The 9,069-nt window shown below is 50.0% G+C and overlaps 1 protein-coding gene across 1 annotated transcript in view; it reads right to left on the reverse strand.

The window, feature by feature from the left end:
• Positions 1 to 7,168, reverse strand: part of dchs1b (dachsous cadherin-related 1b) — a 96,621-nt gene extending 89,453 nt beyond the window's left edge. The window contains exon 1 of the mRNA XM_080014259.1: positions 7,098 to 7,168. The gene's annotated coding sequence lies outside the window, so the exon portion shown is untranslated. The remainder of the gene's footprint in view (positions 1 to 7,097) is intronic.
• Positions 7,169 to 9,069: the final 1,901 nt, after the last annotated feature.

The raw sequence follows: 9,069 nt of genomic DNA on the forward strand, positions 1-9,069 counted from the left end.
TTTCGCAGTCTAATTGTATTTTAGATACAGCGATCATCCATAACATTAAAACCAGTGACAGCTGAAGTGAATTACCTTGTTCATCTGGTTCCAACGGCACCTATCAAGGGGTGGGATATATTAGGCAGCAAGTGAACAGTCAGTTCTTGAAGTTGTGTGGGGCCATGTCTCATGTGTTTCTAATGATGAACTTGTGTGTCCGAAGCAGGAAAAATGGGCAAGCGTAAGGATCTGAGCCACTTTGACAAGGACCAAATAGCGATGGCTAGACGACTGGGTCAGAGCTTCTCCAAAACGGCAGGTCTTGTAGGGTGTTCCCGGTATGCAGTGGTTAGTACCTACCAAAAGTGGTCCAAGGAAGGACAACCGGTGAACCGGCGACAGGGTCATGGGCGCCCAAGGCTCAATGATGCACGTGGTGAGCGAAGTCTAGTCCGTCTGGTTCAATCCCACAGAAGAGCTACTGTACCACAAATTGTTGAAAAAGTTAATGCTGCTATGATAGAAAGGTGTCAGAACACACAGTGCATCGCAGCTTGCTGCGTACGGGGCTGCGTAGCCGGTCAGAGTGTCCATGCTGACCCCTGTCAGAACTGGGACCATGGAGCAGCGGAAGATGGGGCCTGGTCCGATGAATCGCGTTTTCAGGACAGGATTTAAAGGATCTGCTGCTGAAGTCTTGGTGCCAGATACCACAGGACACCTTCAGAGGTCTTGTGGAGTCCATGCCTCCACGGGTCAGAGCTGTTTCGGTGTCACGGGCGGGAGCCTACACAATAATAGGCAGGTGGTTTTAATGTTGTGGCTGATCGGTGCATAACTGAGTGCAGTAAGCCCTTGATGGATAGATTGATAGACAGATTGTCAAAATTGTAGCGACGGCTGCAATTAGTTTTTAAAAAGAGCATCGATCACAAGAGGAAGCATCGCAATGTATTGCGGGGCCACCCCTAGTGCTCTGACTGTACACATCTACAAGTTCCAGTCAGCCAGAAATGTGAACCCTTTGACTTGCATGGCTTGTCGCGCTACCTGCGCCGCGATGCTCTACATGCCGCCCTCGTCTCCCCCGGCAAGCGTTTGAAGTTGCCGGGAGCTCAGATCCTCTCGGTTACATCATTAAAAACACATGAGACACGGCCCCACAGACGGGCCTCTCGCAGTCTCACACTCGCCTCGGAGTTCAGACACCCGCCTCCACCATCAAACACACAAAGACGGGCTTCAGTTACCCAACGCGTCACTCATCCCCGCCCGGAGCCCTCTGAAACGTTCATCCTCCCGCATTATTAATTGACATCGAAAATCGTTACAGGGAAACGGGCGCATATAGGGACCCATGTCATGTCTTCTGGCTTCTCTTGTAATTGATGATACGTGTCCACGCCGAATTACAGGCCTCGCCCTTCATCCGACAGATCTGACAGAGACGTCTGCATAAGTCACCTTACGTAACCGCCGGTAACCGCGCTACGTTGCACGGGAGGGCGAGCACATGTGCGGCGCACACATGCGCAACCACACGAAACCACGTCTTTTTAAAGCCTCCCGCAATAATGAGAAATCCAGAGCCGGAGGAGATCCAGCCCCTGCGCCGGTGTCGGAGGTCCGGCTCACCCCGGAGGAGCCCCCGACGGGAGGCGGGGCTCTGGGGCAAAACACGCCGGCTGGGACAGGACGCGAAATCTGGGGCTTCCTCCAGGAACATAACAACTCCAGCGGTCATTATCCCTGATCCTAATCACAAGGTGGAGAAAGGCCAAGCCTAACCGGGCCGGGCCGCCAATTCTTTTCGAAGTGTGACTAAACTGATCCAAAGGTAGCCTTTCAACGGCTTACGCCGAGAAAGGTTGTTTGTTGCCGTTTCCAAGGCTTTGTTTCGCGGCGCTGCGCCGGTGCCTCTCGTCTCTTTCCCCTGCTAAGTTGACCCGATCGGCGAGATCTACGGCTGCAGATATTAGACACGCGGTGTTGCAGCCTGGAAAAAAAAACGCTGTGTGTGCGTGTGTGTGTGTGCGTGCGTGTGTGTGTGCGTGTGTGAGTGTGTACCGTCGACCGTGGCCACATCAGAACTGGGCCTCAGAACACACGAAAACGTGGAATTACGACGTCTCGGAGCCCCAGCCGGTCAATCAGTCTGCGTCTGACAGCCTAGTCCAAGCAATTTCCTCTGATTGGCTGAGTCAGTCGCGCAGCGTGGTAATATCTTCTCCAGAGCAGCAGATAAACATTACCTCCGACGTAGGAAGTCAAGAGGCGTACAGCCCACATCACTGGTGTTAAATCGGCGGGGGGGGTTTTTTTGGGGTTTTTTTTGATTCTGTGAAATTGCAAACAGCGGCATTGAAGGTATTTACTAGATTACCACACGGGTGAGAGCAGATTATACACACCGACACACACATTCCAGAGTTATTAAATTGTATTTATGAATATCATGGCGCATAAGAAGGTGGTCGATTAAGTGGTTCCAGCACCGTGGCAACCAACGGCCTCCCGGGGCTGCAGTTAACGGTAGGAGAAATGGAAGAAAGAAGCGCGTTCACTGAAGATTTCAATTGAAATCGTCTCAATTTGAGTTAAATTGTATTTATTTTGGTTGCGCCGCAATAGACATACATACTTCATAATGATAAGTAGGAGCAAAAAGGTCGTCTGTTGCCCCTTTAAACTCTTGCAAATATCCTCGATTTGGAAATTTAAACCGAGCCAATTTCAAAGTAGGGGTCTTGGTCCAAGAAGTTTAACCAAAGCGCCAAAACACATCACGCCTGCCTCAGCCTCTGTGTGAGATGGGTAAAAGATGGGAATCAACAATATTTCCACAAGCTACTTGTGCAGCCACAGCAAAACAATCTCATATGTGCCATTCCGCATTATGACTTAAAAGACCGCTGACATCTGGTACCCATTCAAGAGTGTGTGTGTGTGGGTGTGTATATGGCAGCGTCACCATTATAATATGCATGTCATGTGTATGGGAATACTGCTGTGTGTGTGTGTGTGTGTGTGTGTGTGTGTGTGTGTGTGTGTGTGTGTGTGTGTGTGTGTGTGTGTGTGTGTGTTTATGGCACAGTCACCAATATAATATGCATGTCATATGGATGGGAATACTGCTGTTATCTATGTGTGTGTGTGTGAGTGTGCGTGTGCGTGTGCGTGTGCATGCGCGTGTGTGCGTATGTGTGTGTGTGTATGAATATGGCACAGTCACCGTTAAAATATGCGTGTCATGTGGATGGGAATAGAGCTGTTATCCATGTGTGTGTGTGTGTGTGTTGTGTTTTGTTTATAAACAGGCACGCATGCATACTAAGACCTGTGCGGGCGTGGATCCATGTGCGCACGTGCGTGTGTGTGTGTGTGTGTGTGTGTGTATATGGCACAGTCACCATTATAATATGCATGTCATGCGTATGGGAATAGAGCTGTTATCCGTGTGTGTGTGTGTGTGTGTGTGTGCGTGTGTGTGTGTGTGTGTGTGTGTGTGTGTGTGTGTGTGTGTGTGTGTGTGTGTGTGTGTGTGTGTGTGTTGTGTTGTGTTGTGTTTATAAACGGGCACGCACGGTGCACACTAAGACCTGTGCGTGCATGTGTGTGTGTGTGTGTGTGTGTGTGTGTGTGTGTGTGTGTGTGTTTGGGCAGTTGGGGTTTTGTGGACAAGACAGAAAGTAGGGGTACAGGGAGACAGGACGCTGAGTCACTTTCCTACGTTTGTCCTCAGACTTCGAATTCCCACGGAAGAAAAAGAAAAGCCAAACAACGAGGAAAGAAAGGAAAGAGAGAAAGAAAGAACAAAACAGCGTTCGGACGCAGCCGGACTCGCTCCGAATTCGGCCGCGACGAGTGAAAGAGTTGGAAGATCAGGAGGCAAGTCCGTCTTCCACTGTTTCGTTACACCCCGTGTAAACAGTTGGTGTTTGTGTTTAACCGTTCCTGTTTGCTTCATTTATTTATTTATTTATTTTTTAATAGAGGGCCGCCTTGCGAGGGAGGGAGGGAGGTTGTTTTATAGTTTGGGGGGGGGGGGGGGGGAAGAAAATAAATTAAGGGGACCACAATAAATCTTGAGCTGAGTCAAAAAAAAAAAGTGTTTCCTCTTATGTGGGTTTTGTCCCAAACCACAAATGGGACAGCGGTTTCTACAAGCAGTAGGTCAATGTCAACGCGGGTGGCGGATAGACAATGCGATTATACTTCTCGTGAATATATATATAAATATATATATGCTTATATTTTTTTAATATAACTTTTCGTTATAATAAAAAAGAGACGGCCGGTATTGCGCAAGGATTGCAACGGCCGGACCCCTCAGAGTGTTTGTTATTGAGAGCAATGAAATATGAACGTTCATACGGAAGATTGTGTTGAGCACGAGATAAAACTGCAGTGGATATCAGCTTCTATGTGGCGAGATTTATGAAGACAAAAATAAATAAATGAAAAAGACATGGCTCTGTGCGGTTGAGAAGGCGCCACATGTCGGTGCATTTATCCCAGGACTCTCTACCGCGGTTCACGATGCAAGACGACCGCGCAATACCAGTTTAGGCAACATGCCATCGAGCTTTCATTTTGGGGCGCTTCGGGTCTAAGATGGGGGCAAATCTCAGACTAAATCCAATTTTTAATCTGCACTCAGTGAAATGGCCTTTCTCAGTCATGGATTAAAATAGTTTCGGATTTAGCCTTAGTCTTGGTTTTCAAAAAAAAAATCTGATTTCCAGAAGGAAGATCAGAGCTAATCTCCGTCTAAGTGAAGCTCCAATTATTTTTGGATTAATGGGCGTGGGGGGCTCCAGGTCGACCTTGACAATAGAGGAAATGGATTATCTATACTAAGACCGGCACCAAGACCAAAAGGAGCTGACTAGTCCTTCATCACCTTATTCTAGGACTTCCTAGTCTACAACTCATTCATCTTAAATGAAGCAACGTCTCTTTTTTTAAATTCTGGATTCATTTAAGCAGGATTATCTAAGTCCTCATTTCAATTGAACCCCGCCTACCAACGACAATAATCGAGCGTGGTGTTCCGCTCAAAGCGGGGCGCCGGGCGAGCGTCGAACCCAAATATCGGTTCCCTGCGTAACGCTGGAAGAAATGGATCTGTTTACGTTTGCACAAACAGAAAATAGACAGAGCCCAAGGAGCCAATAGGTATCGCGTAGAAGAGATTATTATTTTTGGTGAGCGATTAGAATGAATTTCCAACTCGACATATTTTCCCAGCTGAATCGTGGGGAGCGCAGAACTCGTCCTCCTTTCCGACGGAGCGCCCTCCTCGGTAGCTTCAACGAGGTCGGCGTGTAATTTTGGGTCAACGGTCAAAACCCTTCGACTTTGGGCCGTTTGCGACTCGGTATCTGTTTCGCTCGCCCGGGAGTCGTTTCCAACCCCCCCGGACTCTGGCTGCATCGCGCTTTGTTTTGAGCCCTGGAAATCGTGTCGTTTGCCATGGCATGCTGTTTTTGGACCCTCTCGCGTTCCTGCAACCTCGGTCGGAACGGCATCGGTCTCGCTTCTCCAAACAAACTCATCTAACCGGGGGGGGGAGTCGCACCCAGAGTTGTGGACAACTTGGGCCAAACGGCGTAGGTGTGAATGCACCTGGTCCCGAAGATCCTGTTCGTTCCTGACCCGCGAGAAGACGGTGGATCACTGTAAACGACGCCATTTTCAAGACGCTGCGATAATGAGAAGAAGCACCCGTGGCCGAGCGTCAAACACCACCGGGTGGCGTGATGGTTACTCTACTTATACATTTATTCTTAAATATTCAATACGACGTGTAACTTAGAACCTGTTTCCTCTAAGCAGCTTGGGTAAGCAATTAGAAGTCGTCCAATATAAACATGGGCTCCGCTCCACCACGGCCACGCCCACACTAATCCATATGGTTCCTGTTATAAAGTCGCATGTGTCATGCGAGCAAGGGACCGTTTCCTCTCCGGTTGTGTGGAGTGTGTACGCGGGTCGGAGGCGGAGGACTGTGCCGAATGCGCGGGCGGTGTTAGGCGAGAGTGTGATAATGCAAGGAGTCCACCCCGCTTACAGGCGCCATGGACACTCTCCGTCCAGGCCTCCACAGCGCCGGGACATGTAAATACATCCCGGGTTGGATCACACCACTAAATCCCTGGATCCCGTTTGAAGCGTTTTTCTTTTCCTTTCAACATCCGTAGGGTTTAGCCTTTTCTAGAAAAGCTAAGCCTCCTTCCGATTGACCAACTCGTTAAATTCACCCCGGCTTGCCTTTTTCGCCGGGTAAAGGCGGAGCAGCCCGCCGCCAACGACGGAAACAGCATCTACCGTGGCTGCGCACGTGCTCGACAGCCGACGAATACATTCGACGGCTGTTTCTTCAATGAACGTCGGCTAAAAAAAAAAAAAGTATCAACTATGGGACATTTTTAAATGGAACAATCTCACGGATTACCACTTTAAACTGCCGGACTCAAGCACGCTCAAGAGCGTGGGGCTTCTCCCCATCTCCCAATAGTTCACAGCACTCTCCCGTTTCAGTGGGGAATCGGTCCAAAGCACACTGGACCAATGCAATTTAAGGTGGACTCCAAGGTGGGCACCACCACCACCCACCCCCTCCACCACCTGCACACCCCCCCCATGGGAGGACACCGACCTACCTGCCTCTTCTGTCGAGACGTCATCCGCCGGAGTCTCCCACTAGGCCCATACCTTACATCCCAGACGGCAAAAAAACAAAAAAAAAACCCGGACCGCATCCTATTGCCAAGCACTGTACGTTACTTCAACCGCAGTAAGGATCCCCATCACAGCACGAAACAAGACCCCCAGCCTCCTCCATCGCTGCAGCTGTACTGGGTCGGTCTCATGCAGCGATCAATAACCCGCATGCTCTTACTGCGGATCTCGGGATCCCCTGGTACGGTGACACCACGTCCCCATTGTGATCGAGCCCCCCCACCCCCCCCCGCGGCGCGGACGGGAGGTGTGACGCGGGATCCTGCCCATCGGACGCGGACCCCGGCGTCTGCCACCCCCCTGAAGAACGGTTCCGAGCCGGCGGCGCCACCGAGTGAGAGCGCGGAGGGAAGGGTGCGGTGGTCACTTACATGCGTCGGACCCGGTCCACACTGCTCCGAATTATCTCTCCAGGACCTGATCGGTATGCGCACCGTCTGGCTGATTCCTCCGGGGACGCGCGGTGAGACGATTCATCACACCTCCCCCCCCCCACACCACCCCGCCGCCACCACCACCACCCTCCCCAAAAAAATAAATAAATAAATGGAAACGTTGAATGAAACCTTCTGACCGGCGGCACTGGGTTTCACATAGTATCCTCCGTTTAAAAAAAAAATGTTCAAAATATAAATAATAATAATAATAATAATAATAATAATAATAATAATAATAATAATGAAGATGAAGGCAGATCCTGGAATTGTCCGTCCGCAGCGCTCACAGCTCCTTGGCTGTTCCTTCACTGATCCCCCCTGTCTCTCTCTCTGTCTCTCTCTCTCTCTCTCTGTCTCTCTCTCTCTGTCTCTCTCTGTCTCTCTCTCTCGCTGTCTCTCTCTCTGTCTGTGTGTGTGTCTCTCTCTCTCTCCCTCCCTCTCTCCCCCTCTCTCAGCATCCAGCGGTAGGGGCCGCAGGATGCCGCTGAATGAAACCGGACCCCGCCGCCACCACCAGGCCCCGCCCCCTGTTCTTCACACCCTCCTCCACTTTCTCTAATTTTGGGGTCTCTAATTTATGCGACACGGAGGGGGGGGTTTAGCTGCACAAAGCCGTGCGTGTGCATGCCCGCGCGCATGCATGCATACGTGCGTGCGTGCGTGCGTGCGTGCGTGCGTGTGTGTGTGTGTGTGTGTGTGCAATTGGGAGGGGGGTTGAAATACAGTAGGGAGAGTGAAAGACCAGAGCTGTGTTCCCTTCCCGCAGCCTCTGGTGCCCCCCAGCTCCCTTCGATGGAAGTAGCCGGGGAGACAAAGGAGCGTGCACGGCCCAGGGAGGGAGGGTGCAGGCGCAGCCCGTTTTGACACAGATGTTCCGTACGAAAAATAGATCCCTAACCAAAAAAAATCTCGTCCGTCGCCCCGCTGCCATGGCGACACGGTGCCCGACTACTGCCTCCATCCATCGGCGCCGTCAGAACGACGGACCGACGCAGAGCGAGAGGTTTGCGGGGGAAAAAAGGGTGTCCAGAGGAAAACCTCTTTCTCGTGATAAAAGAATGTTAGGCTTAGAAATAGCGAGGACTAGAATCAACGCTGGACCTGCGTTTATAAGATGAACAGCTCTTAGGGAAGCACATGACTGACACTTGGCCCCAATTGGGCATTCAACATTTGTTTTGAATGCGTTATGATAGACTAGCACTCCCTCCAGTGGGCAAAAATGTTAAATCACAATGCGCCAACATTTTTTTTGGCGTCCATAAATATGAGAGGGGGGTGGCTCATCGCCATACATTTGTTTTGCATTGGAAGCATTGGTTAGGTCATGTATTTTGAAAGGGCTTTTGAAAGACCTATTACATATAAAACAATTACATTATTTTGTATGGTATGTTTTCACCCCTTTAAAAAAAACGGATCTAATTAAGTTGTCCTCTTTAAGGGAAAGTAGATTCAAATCATGAATCAAACTCGACAACCCACAAAATGTACGCTTCTTCTATCCGAAAGGCAAGTTCACGATCCTTATGTTATCCCAACGAGCGACAGAATGTAGGTCGGGCTGCAGTGCACGCTTGTGCGCACCCGCACGTGCACGGCTTGCAAACATCAGCAAGATAGAAGTCATTCATCACTCTGAGCCTGGATTTTAGGTCAAGCCTCCACCTGTGTCGCTGAACCGCAGCAGGGCAAGGAGAATATACACAAAGAAGTGTGTGTGTGTGTGTGTGTGTGTACCGTACTGTATGTTTGTATGATGTTGTAGTCAATACATCTTCGCCTGGTTCTGGTAGGCAGGTACACGCACCCAGACACTGACGCAAACAGTTTTTTAAGATTGTTCACACCGGGAACAACGATCGGAATTACTATATGATTGTGTTAGTTGCTTGCTTTCACCTTT

Source organism: Zeus faber (assembly GCF_960531495.2).
Source record: "Zeus faber genome assembly, chromosome: 14".
NCBI lineage: Eukaryota > Metazoa > Chordata > Actinopteri > Zeiformes > Zeidae > Zeus > Zeus faber.